The following is a 12,776-nucleotide window of genomic DNA, read 5'->3' as shown; positions in this document are numbered from 1 at the left end:
TCAAGAAAATCGTCTCACTCATGTGTACATATATTGTATTTAACTTATACTTTTACATATTTTACATGTATTGGTCAACCTGCCATCTGGGAGAGCGGTGGGGGGAAGGAGAGGAAAAATTGGAACTAAAGGTTTTGTGATTGCCAACGCTGAAAAATCTTGTACAAAGTTATACCTTCTATATCTGTAAATAAAAAGCTATAATAATTTTTAAAAATTGTTTCACTAATAGTAACATTTTTACAATTTATACAATCGTGATCAGGAACGGTGGAGTCCATATTATCTTCATGTATCCCATCAAAGGGAGAAGGTACTCTCTCTCCGAGATGTAAATGGCTTGAATCTTAGAATGTTAAATAAAATTCTGTCTGGCAAACCAGCCGAAACTCTTTATTTTGTAAGCTCCTTGAGGGCATGGGCTGGTTTTTGCCTTTGTACCCCAGTGCTTAGCACAGTGCCAGGCACATTATAGGACCCCCATAAATGCCTAAATTGACTGAGGGAGAGAATCCTTATAAACTGAACTTTCTAGTATAAATTTCTGTTAGACTATATGGTTAACTGGGAAACATACTGTCAGCCTCCATGCATCATAGGGACCTGCCTGTCTTGTGGGCTTTCCCTCAGCCTTTTCTAATTTTACCTTTATTGAGATTTGCAAAGGTTTATTCTTCAAGTTTATTCTTCAACTTCATCAGCCAGTGAACAGACAACTTGAACAATAATAACTTTAGTTTTCGTACATGTATTTCTCAAAGGGTTTTTAGGAATATTTGATAATTTTTTTTTTTAATCTTGCACTAAAGTAACAGTGATTATCCCATTTGGATTTGTTTCTTAGGGTTTCTTCAAACACTAGATTCCCATTCAGGAGCTGATTAGCTAACAACTTTATTATTTATCTTACTGAACAAGTTGCCACTTCACATTTGATTTATTTAGACAGCTGAGCTGTTTAAAGAAATTTGCTAAGTCATTGTTGAGTATTATGGTTATCTAATTTTTATTTTCTTACAAAGATTATTTATAATCTGCAATTATCTGTCATATCTTAACCAGTTCCACAAATATTAGAGAAACCCTTTTCCCTCTCTCTGCCCTCCCCAATGACTAAGCAGATATTTATTAGGGGAAAAAAAGGCACATATTTCACAAAAATCATGTGAGGAAAGAAAGCATTTTGTAAATTATAAAGTCTCACATAAGTATGAGCTATAAAAATGTCTATGTAGTTTGTGGTTGGAGAAGAAAGAGAATAAAGATTGCAGAGTCCTGAAAGGTCATGACAGTTCCCTTCAGGGTCTCTCTGCCACACCTGATCAGGGTTGATAGCCCAGGAGAGCCAAAACTAGCAGAGCACACAGCAGGGAAACACTTGGTTGGAGACAGAGGCCCTCTTTTATGTTTGGGTCTATTGCTTAATAGTTGTATGATAGATCTGTAAAATGAGGGGGTTGGGACAAGATGATTACTAAAGTTTTTTTTTCTCACTTCTGATCTATAATCAGATGTCTCCAGGTTGCACTGCAGACTCTCCCGACTTTCTCTAGAATGTTAAGTAAGGGTGAGTTACTTTCATTTCTTCCTCCACCAGTACCTTTTCAGCTTCCTTTCTGAGTATTTTCTTCCTCCATTAGAATATAAGCACCTTCGGGCAAAGACTTTATTTCTGCTAGTATATTCCAGTTTTTCCCAGCATGCCTAACTCATAGAGATACTTAAATGTTATTGACTTGTCTGTAATCCTATTGTTTATTTGTCCAAGTTCCCCTTCTATTTTCTCCTAAAAAAGTGCCGACCAGATCAGAAAGTGAAAGCGTTCCAACATGATTTAAATTTTAAAAAGTAGTTCTGGTAATACGATCAGATGGAAAATATAATCTAATTAGAAAGAGAAGACAAAATACTGACCTTTTCCACTTAAACTATTATTTCTCTACCAGATAAATGCATTTGTACAATGCAGTTCTATATCCACAATATTTTTAAAATCGATTCTCACTTCACAGTCAACCAACATACGAGTTTAAAGCCCTCATCACTCTTTCCCAGGCCCCAGGAGCAGTAAACTACAGCCATAAAACTGGCCAGCGCCCTAATGACTATAGATGAGACTGGAAGGATGGAACTAGTCAACCCCTGCCCTACATTCCAGCTTCTTAAACTGTGGCTTGAGACCCCATCTGGGGTCTTGCAACTTATATGGGGATCACAAAATTATGATTTATTATCATTAAATGTTTGATTTGTATATCTATTTTGTAATACCTATATACCTGGGGTCATGTAAAAATTTTTCAGGTGAAAATAAGTCTTGAGTGGAAAAAGTCTAAGAAGCCCTGTTCTAGACCCATTCCTGAAGAGAATCAAAGTAATATCACCATGTCAGAGTCAAGTTTGGGTGTCAAGACTGTGGTTGATCAAACCAATATGAGCTAGGAATGCTCTGCTGCAAAATAGTCCCTATAGGGTAAATTCTCTAAGTTTGCACATCTAAGAAAGTCTTCTGAGCTAATTCAATTCTGCTTTGCTCAGAGAACACAGCACCTTCTCTGATGAGGGCACACCATGCTGGGCTGACCTGTGCCAGTGTCTCCCATATCATACAATCAATTCTAAGGTTCTTAAGAGAGACCTTGAGAATGTCCTTGTATTGCTTTTTCTGACTACCTTGTGAGCAATTTCTCTGTGTGAGTTCTCCATAAAATAAGTGTACTTTGGGCAAGTGTACATTTGGCATTTGAACAACATGGCCAGCCCAACCAAGCTGCCTCTCTGCAGTAGAGTTGGAATGCTTGGCAGTTTCGTTCCAGAAAGGACCTCAGTGTCTGGTATCTTCTTCTTCCAGGTGATCTTCAGAATTTTCCTGAGATAATTCAAATAGAAATGATTCTGTTTCCTAGGGTGTCCAAGTTTCACAGGCATACAACAATGAGGTTAGCACAATGGCTCTGTAGCCCTTCAGTCTGGTATTAGTATAATACCTCTCCTTTCCCACACTTTCTCTCAGAGCCTCCCAAACACTGAACTAGCTCTGGCAATATGGATGCCAACCAATTCCTGGAAAGTATACTGCCCAGCTAAGTGAACTTATCTATAACATCCAAAATTTCCCCATTTATTGTGACTGATGGTTCCCTAATGGTGTGGTGCTGGCTGATGGAGTTAACTGTGAGGCCAGAGTTAAAACAAGCAGCAGAGAATCTGTCCATATTTTGTTGCATCTCATCATCTGAAGCTGCATTGAGTACAATCATCGGCAAACAAAAAATCATGCATTGATTTAGTGCTCTTTCACTTTAGTTTTAGCTTATAACCTTTTCAGGTTGAAGAATTAACCTTCAATGTGGTAACTGATTTTGATGCCATGATCATCCTCACTGAAAGCTTTTGACAACATGGCTGAAAACACTATGCTAAAAACATGGGAGTAAGCACACAGCCTTATTTCATTCCACTGGTGACTGGGAAAGCATTGCCCATTGTCTAGAACCTGGGCAAATATGCCATTATGAAAGTGACATCCTATATTAATGAACTTCTCTGGACAACTACATTTTGACATAAATTTCCATAAGCCTTCATGACTGACAGTAATAAAGGCCTTGATCAGATCTACAAATGTTATATACAGACCTCTGTTCTTCTCCTGGCATTTCTCCTGGAGTTCTCAACTGTAGTGGTCTAATTGGTCTTTCTCTACTTCAATTCATTTTCTTTGGCCAAAGTGAATTCCTTAAGAATAAATCTGAATATATCATACCTCTTCTTAACAAATTCCAGTGGCTCCCCATTATATCTACAGATCAAATATGTAAATTCCTGTTTGGCTTTTACTGCCCTTCACAGCCTAGAACCAATCTAATTTTTCAGCCTCATCGTACATACATTCCTTTCCCTAAACTGTTTCCTTATCTGTAAAATGGTGTAAATGCACCCAAATTACCACCACAAGGCTCTAAAGCTGAAATCTAAAACTCTGTTCTGAACACAGAACAATACTGCTTTCCAGAAATGTGTTGATCATTACCAGTCTGGGGATCTTGCCCACTAAGGCTCCAGAGAACTACCTTTGAAGTAAGAAATATTACATGAGAAGGCTTTCCTTCTGTTACAATTATTATTGCTTAATTTCCCTAGTTGTACCCATATTGTAAAAAGTAGGTCATAAAAGAATATCAGTGAAGAATGAAGAATATCAATAATCAAACTATATTTAGGAAACATTTTGTTCAACTGGAGGCTTACACTTTAGGATATGAAAGACACATAGTGAGTCCATTCTATTTCTTTAGCCAAGCCTTTTGTTTTAAGAAGGGAAAGAATTAAGGGGAAACTAGGGCATAGAACTTTTTTTTAAAACTCTTTTTAAACTATTACTCCCAGATTGTGGCAGAAATGAAAGCATTAACTTTTTTAAATTATTATTAAAGCTTTTTATTTTCAAAACATATGCATGGATAATTTTTCAACATTGATCCTTGCAAAACGTCGAGTTCCACCCCCACTCCTAGATGGCAAGTAATCCAATATATGTTAAACATCTGCAATTCTTCTATACATATTTCTACAATTATCAGAATACATTAACTTTTAACCTTTCTACAAATCTTGAGACAGGTAAATTAATGCTTGGGGTCTTTAAGGATGGAGATACCCAGGAAACAGGTGAGATGCAGAGACAAACAAAGCCCTCATTTAATTCCAAATTTGAGACTTATTTGCAAAAATGCTCTTCTTTTTCTGAAATATGGTTCACTGAACACCACCAAGAAAAAAAGATGGCTTAGCTTCAGTAAAGAAATCATGTTGGAACTAATTTAAGGGAAAGCAGAGTTCCTGGGTTTTGAGTCAAGATGTACTGCCTTTGTCAAGCAGAGCATACACTTCATTTATTTAACACAACTGGGTCATCAACAAAGAAAAAAACCACAAATTTGAATATTACTCAGGATCCAGGAATTACCCCAAACTAGCACGTACATGCCATAGGACTTTAGGAGGGAGCAGGGGAATGGAAGAAAAGCATGTGCTTTTCCAGACAATAAACTCTATGCTGCTTATGATCAAGTATTATTTTATAATCCGCAATGCACACCCCCTGACATGTGGTGGACGCTGAATAAATGCTTGTTGACTAGGACAGAGCTGAGGGTGCACTGGAATCCAGGTGCCGCCTGTAAGTTCTTCCTCTGCTTTACCTTTGATCAGGTCAAAGAGCTGCGGCCAAAGCACAGGAACGTCAGTTTTCCTCAACAAGGTCAGCAGGTGAAGGTCAGTGGCCAAGGGCCGGTAGCTCACGTCAACAGCAGATCAGGATGCCGAGGATTTCGCATCTAGATTCCCTGACCTTAGTCCCAGGCCTTGATCCTCTAACAAATGTGGTCCCAGCGAAAACTGGTTCGAGCCAGTGAGGCCTGGATCTCTATCTTTTACTCTGGCTTCCTTGGAATCCTTCAAGTCTCAGCTAATGTCCAAATTCTAGAAGCATTCTTAGGTGGCAGTCGTTAATCTTAATAACTTCCCTAAGAAACTACCCTCATTCCACCACAAGTTATCCTTTGTATATTTTGTTTGTTAATTTTTATTTACAATAATTTATTGTAATAATTGTAAATTGTAAAAAAAATTGTAAAATTGTAAAAATAAATATTTACAATAACATGTTTGCATGCTGTTTCATTAGAGTGTGACTCCTTGAGACCAAGAACTGTATTTTGTTTTGTTATGAACTTTCTTGTCTCTCCAAGGCTAAGCACAGTACCTGCTACATGGTAAGTGCTTAATAAAAATACTGGCTAACTGAATAATTCACTAACTTTACCAAGAGTCCCTGTTCTGTCGTCCCCATTGTCAATGCTTTCCCCTCTAAGACAGAGTTGTATCTATTGTGATTGTGTCTTCTGTTTTCCTGTTTATAGACATGTCTCTCTGGTTAGTATTTAAAGTCTTTGAGGGAAAGGATTGCTTTTGCTTCTTCCTGGTAACCCCACTTAGCACTGTATTTATGGAATAGCGATCACTTAAAAAGTGCTTGTTGATCAATTGAAAAAATTAACAGAAATCGGCAGAGGAGAGCAAACCTCAAACAGATCAATATGAAGTTTGTGCCATTTCTCTCAACAGACAACAGTTAATTTGGGAAACTTTGTATGATTAAATAATTACTAGAATGGCCTCGGAGAAAGAACAGTCTCTCAGTTTCTGTAAGATCTACTTCTTACGTATTGCTGGCAATGTGTCCCTGGGCAAATCATTTAGGTCTTTCTAACAATTCTCAAGACTTAAAATTGCAGAATAATTACCATCTTGGTGTTGATAAAGAGTTTCTCCACTGAAGCTAATCATAGAGATTCAATCTCAAGTCCCTCCAAGTTCTCTTTCCAGAAAAAAAATGGGGATGTTTATATCTACTTTGTCTAAGAAAACAGCATGTATATCTTGCAGATATAATTTATATAGCTTTTTGTATATATTTCTCATTCAATCATCACAACCGTAGGAGATAGATAGCATTGATGGGATCCTAATCATTGCCCCTAGCCCAAACTTGCCCCTAGCTCCAAACCCACAGAAATCCTTAATCAATATGGCTTCTTGTTCTTGTTCATCCTTCATTCTCAAAGAAATCTGATGATATCAACCAGTGACTTGCTGGTGAATTCGTTATGTGAGGCAGAGGTAGACAGCATCATGAGCCTCACTCTCTCTCCTCCTGTCATTGAAGTCCAGGGGCAAGATGAAGCTCAAGATGACTGACAATAGCCCAGGATGTAGTAGTGACCTTAGCCTTTCTAAATCTGACTTACGCTTCATCCAAGTTTCAGTACTCCATTAACTGTCTGCTGTAATCAACATATGTCCTTCTACTTCTTGGGATGACAATCAAATCAAATACCATCACTGCTACTGTGGAGGCTTCACTCAGAATCTCCATGATTCAGAATCTCAGGCTATCTAGGCCATCACTTATAACCATCTGTGTTTGACCCATCCGTCCCGTGTTGCTATTCTAATTTACCCACTCTTTCAATTTGCTCTCTAGACTGGACCAGTTTGTCCTAGACCATTTTATTCAATAAATAAAGATTATTTTGTATCCCCAATAGCACTTGATTTGAGCCTCATAATCAGTCAGAAAAATGGAATCAGAGACTTTAGAGAAAGGAATGATTTAAGAAATCTGCAGATAAGTAGCAGAGATTAGTTTACATTATCTGATTCCAAATCTTGTTGTGCGGTATAATGGTCAGTTAGACTTAAGTTGGGGTCAACAAACAAAAATTAATCACTACCCTTGAGGAGCTTATACTCTATGAGGAAAAGTAATATGTGTGTATGTATATGTGTGTGTATGCAACATATATACAAAGAAAATAGAAGGTAATTCCAGAAATTACTCCTAATATAATGTTGTATTGGATTTTCCATATGCATGCTATTGAGGGTAGGGGATTCTTTTGGTTTTGTATCTGTATTGCAAAGGCTCAGAATATAGGAGATGCTTAATAAATGCTTATTTAATTAATGTGCCATGTATTTGAGATAGGATCTGAACCCAGACCTTGACTCCTAGTCTAGCAATCTGTCCCCTAAGCAACTAATTATTTGGAATTAGAAGAAGTGACATATAAGACCTGAATTCAAGCCAGCCTCAGACACTATATGACCCCAGAGAAGTCATTTAATTTGTTTGCCTCAGTTCCCTCATCTATAAAATGGTAATAATTGCATCTTATAAGGTTGTGGGGATCAAAAGAGTAATTATAAAGTGCTTAGCACAGTTCTTGGCAAAGAGTAGAAACTATGTAAATGTTAGCTATTACTACTACTACTACTATTACTACTAGAGTATTTCCAAGGTCCCTTCTAGTTCAAAAGTCTATGATTCTGTCTTCCTGGATAATCATGAGAATCAAATATATCACTATGGTAGATACAAAATAATATATAAGACAAGGAATACTGCTCTCAAAGAACGTGTAACAAAGTTGGAAAAGGAAAACTAATATATATGTAAAAACAAAATAAAAACTATATGCTACTCATTATAAGTTGAATTCCTTAGAATGAGACAGGAAACGGGGGAAGCTGCCCTAAAAAGGTCCGTTAGAACCCTATCTGTTGGAGCAGGTTATTGCTCCACACCATCTCCTAGGGTCAGAGGGAGAAAGGATCAGGGAGATACACATCTAGGGGCACTCAGAGCCACAACAGGCAGGAAATGGGACCAGCACAGAGTCCTCCAAAAGCCCTGAATACTGTGTTCCTGTCAAAGCCACATCAGGACCTTCAGTGGCTAGGAAGGCTTTACAGAAGACCTGACACTAATATATTCTCTGTAGTCTGTTGGGCTACAGTGAAGGACAGAGCCAACTCCAGTTGGGAATTGCGCAAAGAGACAATTATGGGGCACAGGTCAAAACTCAAGAGCTAGGCCATCAAAAGAAAGAGATAGAATCCAGGAACTGCAATAAAGAGAGGGCGCTGGTCCTATATACACATCCCCATCCAGAACTACAATGACCACCAGAGGTACAGAGGAAAACAAGACCTACCCATCTAAGAGAACCAGTTTTGATCCAAGAATGGAAGCTGAATGTATGAATAAAGAGAAAAATTCTGAACACAATGAAGAAATATTACGTGTTAAGAGAAGGCAAACCAAGATAACAAGAGTAATTACATAATAAGTACAAATAGAGCTTCAGATTAAATAATGGCTTGGCCACAAACCTTGGAGCATTTTGGGGAGAAATGAAACAATTTTTTAAAAATTACAATTTAGGAAGAAAAAAATGAAAGATATTAATATCTTAGGAAGATGATACAAAACCTTACCCAAGTAATGAACTTCCTGATCTTCTCTTTGTTTGAGGCCAGCTGTTCCATTTGTGTATTTTGTTTTATCTCCTCTCATTTGTTCTAAGAGTTTACCTCCTCAATCATTAGTTCTCTTCCTTTTATCTCAAATCTTTTCTTATTCACTTTTAACTTTTTTTTTTAGCTTTTACCCTGTTGATTATGTTTCTCCCAGCCTTAGCCTTAACATGACCACTTAGTTGTAAGATGTGATGTTTAAAAAGGTTTGAAAGACATATATTTCTGAGTAATCTTTTTTTTTCCCGAAGAATGGGTTAGACTAAGTGGAGACTCATGTCCTTTCTGAAATTCTGTGATGCTGTCACTTCTCCTAAGGCACTGGGTAAAGAATACTTTTGATCCTTCACTGTCTTTCAAATTTTACCATTATTCAGAAAATCTCTTACTTCATCCACTTAATCATCTAAGTCCAAATCCTTGTGAAAGCAATCTAAGCTCCAAGTTATAGTGCTTCCTTTCTTAAATAGTTCAGTACCAGGCTCATAGTATTCCTCTCCATTTCAATCCTTATCTTTGAACTATCCCAACAAATATATTTATGTCCCTATTCATCAACTTTAAGCTCTATTTTCCTTTTATTTTCATAGACCTCTATTTTCATTGCATCTTACCTCAATCTGATCATTATCCATGACTAATGTTCCTCCATGATCCATAATTAGGAATTTTTTTCTACCTAAAATCTATCCTTTAAAATCTTCCCTTACCTCATTCTTCCCAAACCTCTTCTTCATCCTCAGCATAACAGTCAATTTCTCTTCCCACGTCAACTTATTCTACAAATCCTTCAGTTCTGATCTGGTCTTACTTCCTTTATAATTTTGACCCAACATTAACCAATTCAGTTAAACACTATCAATCATCCTTTAATTCTTTGCCTTTCTTCTTATCTCTAGTCATGTGTTGCCAATCCTAAAGTTGGATCTGCCTTCACTCCCACATTGCTGAACAAAATCATGAAGTTGTATTACAAATTTACATAGCCTATTTTCCTAGGCAGCTAGAAAGGACCTTAGGGGTCACCTACTGTAGCCTTTCCTTTAACAATTGTAGAAACCAAGGCTCTTAGAGCTTAAGCGATTGCTCGAAGTTGCTCAAATAATGAGCACCAGAATCAAGGTCTTTGGATTCCAGCGTTAGCATTCTGTATCATGTTACCTTCTTTCAACTAGTATCTCAATAGTGTACTATTTTATTTTTCCCTTCCTTTTTTTGCCCTATCACATTCTCCACAGGAGGTATTTCAAATCTCTTTCTACTAGACTCTCTCTCAGCAGATGATCTCAATTCTTACTTTTCTTTTTTAAAAAATTATAAATCTCAAGCCCTTCTTCCTCAAAACCCCTCTTCATTATCCCTTATTCTCTCCTTTTTCATTTCAGTCTCTCATAAAGAGGTGGTTCTTCTCTTTGTTGAGGCTAGCTGTTGCATTTGTGTATTTTGTTTTATCTCCTCTCATTTGTTCTAAGAGTTTACCTCTTCAATCATTACTTCTCTTCCTTTTATCTCAAATCTTTTCTTATTCATTTTTAACTTTTTTTTAGCTTTTACCCTGTTGATTATGTTTCTCCCAGCCTTAAAAACTTCTTTTATTTCATTTCTCTTTCATAAACTCCTAGAAAGAATTGTCTATACTTGTCTCCTTTTCCTTATGTCTCACTTTCTTCTCAGTCTTTTACATTTTGGTTCCCAATTCTGCTTCTCAATATCCCACTACTACCTCCACTCCTCTTGAAACCTCAGTTGGATATATGGAATATGTTTCAATAAATCTTTTTGAACTCATTCATCTCATGATTAGACTTCCTCTCTTTTTCCTTCTCTAGTTCTTCCATGGTGATCCACTTAGAGAAGCTTTTGTTACCAAATGTAACAACTCACACAACTATGGTGAATGTCCCTACATTACTTTACAATGAGGAAATCAAGATTCTGAAAAATGTTTTCTCTCTTTTGTGCTCTTTCTATTATAGCACACAAAACAAATATATAACTTCTTAAAATACAAGAAACATTTAGTTAGGCTATTTGGTAGATTCAATGTGGCCTAACTTTAAAGCTTAGATATACTATAAAAGCAAATACTATTCATGAAAACAGTAAGGAAAAAAGTCAAAATGATTTCTGACTTGTAGAGGACTGAAACTCTTGTGTTCATGCACCGAAGTCTGGACAACCGAGCACTTAAGGCTAATTACTGATTGGACAATACTCTATAAGCATATGCTTGGAAAATGGCCCTTCCCACTATCCTGTGCTGGCTCAATAATTGGTGTATACAGAGAATTGTAGGAGGGACTAGGGGGTGGAGTAAGACTAGCCAGGGTCACTCTGGGCAGGGGACGAAGAAGGAAGGTCACAGAGATTCTGCTTCCATCCAATTCAATCCTACCTCTAAAGACCAAGAATAAAAACTAAGGACTTTTGCTTATCCTGACTCTGGCTGATTTTAAGGTATCCAGAGTACTAATGCAGTCATCACACTGACTGGCTGCCAAAACATGCCTATTCTCAACCAGTCTTGTAATCTGGTTGCTTAGAAGCATGTGTTTGGAAAAAATGGTATGAAAAATAAGATAATAGGACAAGGTTGAATGGATTTATAGCCTTTATTTTCAGATCTATGCAGTAACTGTGATAAGGCTTGGGCCCCCATTCAATAGTAGAACTGAATAATTATAGTTTTTAACTATGAAGAAAGTACTAAATTAGTTTAAAGATGTATTTTTCTTTATATCACTTCCAAACTTTCTCCCTTTCCCTACAAAAGAAAAAAAATGGGATGAACTAGAAAAAAATTATTTCAAAAATCATCCCATAGAAAACTAAGGAATTTGGCATAGAATGGTGAATATTTTGTTTTCCCACAATGTGTCCTATTATTAAACAATGTCGAAATGAGATAATCCATAAGGGATTACTTATTACTTATTAGAGGACAACTATTTTTGGTACCAAAAATAGTTGTCCTCTAATAAGTAAGAACATGAAAAGTTGTACTATGAAGAAATGATTCATTTTATACTTCTCATATTATTCCTCATGGACTTGCCGGCTGCTTTCAAGACTATCACGTGCCTTAAGATTGACTTTTGAAAGATTATGAATAAAAAGTTAGAATAAAGAGACAATTTAACTTGTAAAACCCAATATTCTAACAGGTGGAAAATATGGTTGTAAAGAGTCATGGTTAAAGGATGCAGCTTTTAAAACAAGTTAGTGTGTTGGAAATGAATTCAGCAAGACTTGATTTTTAATCCCACTTTGCAGCTCTACCAACTTTGTGACTGGGGCAAATCACTTAACCCTTCTCAGCCCAAGTTTCCTCATCTGTACAAAGAGGATAATATTTCACAGAATGTGGTGAAAGTCAAATAGTATTACATGTAGAGCATCTTCTAAACTATAAAATGCTATATAAAATTAACTAGTATTATTACTATTAAAGAATTCAGATATACAAAGTTCTCTGTAAAGATGTTATATAGAGTTCTATTCACTTATAAATAAATTAATGGACAAGAGCCATATCTAAATCTAAATTAGATAAATGCATAGTTCTAATTGGCTCTGAAAAGGCTAATTAATAATGGAGTTAAGCTGATTAATAATGAATGGCTTAAGCTACTGTAGTTGAACAAACAACAATTTCTTATTTCCTTAGTATAAATTGGCTTTAAGATGTCTCATGGTCTGGTCAAGTGAGACCTCAGAAATATCAACTATACTTTTGTTGAATATAGATAGCCTCCATTAGTGAAGGAGAAGGTCTTAGAGGAGGTCTGTTCTTGACTCCAGAGCAGGATCAATTGAAATTTTTTTGATAGAGTCCCACATAGTTTCCGTTGAAATCAAGTGTTCTTAATCTTTTTTTGTATCATATTCCCTTT

The sequence above is a fragment of the Sarcophilus harrisii genome, chromosome 2 (genome assembly GCF_902635505.1).
Source record: "Sarcophilus harrisii chromosome 2, mSarHar1.11, whole genome shotgun sequence".
Classification (NCBI taxonomy): Eukaryota; Metazoa; Chordata; class Mammalia; order Dasyuromorphia; family Dasyuridae; genus Sarcophilus; species Sarcophilus harrisii.
The sequence above is the reverse complement of the archived record's forward strand: the minus strand, read 5'-3'. Positions refer to the sequence as shown.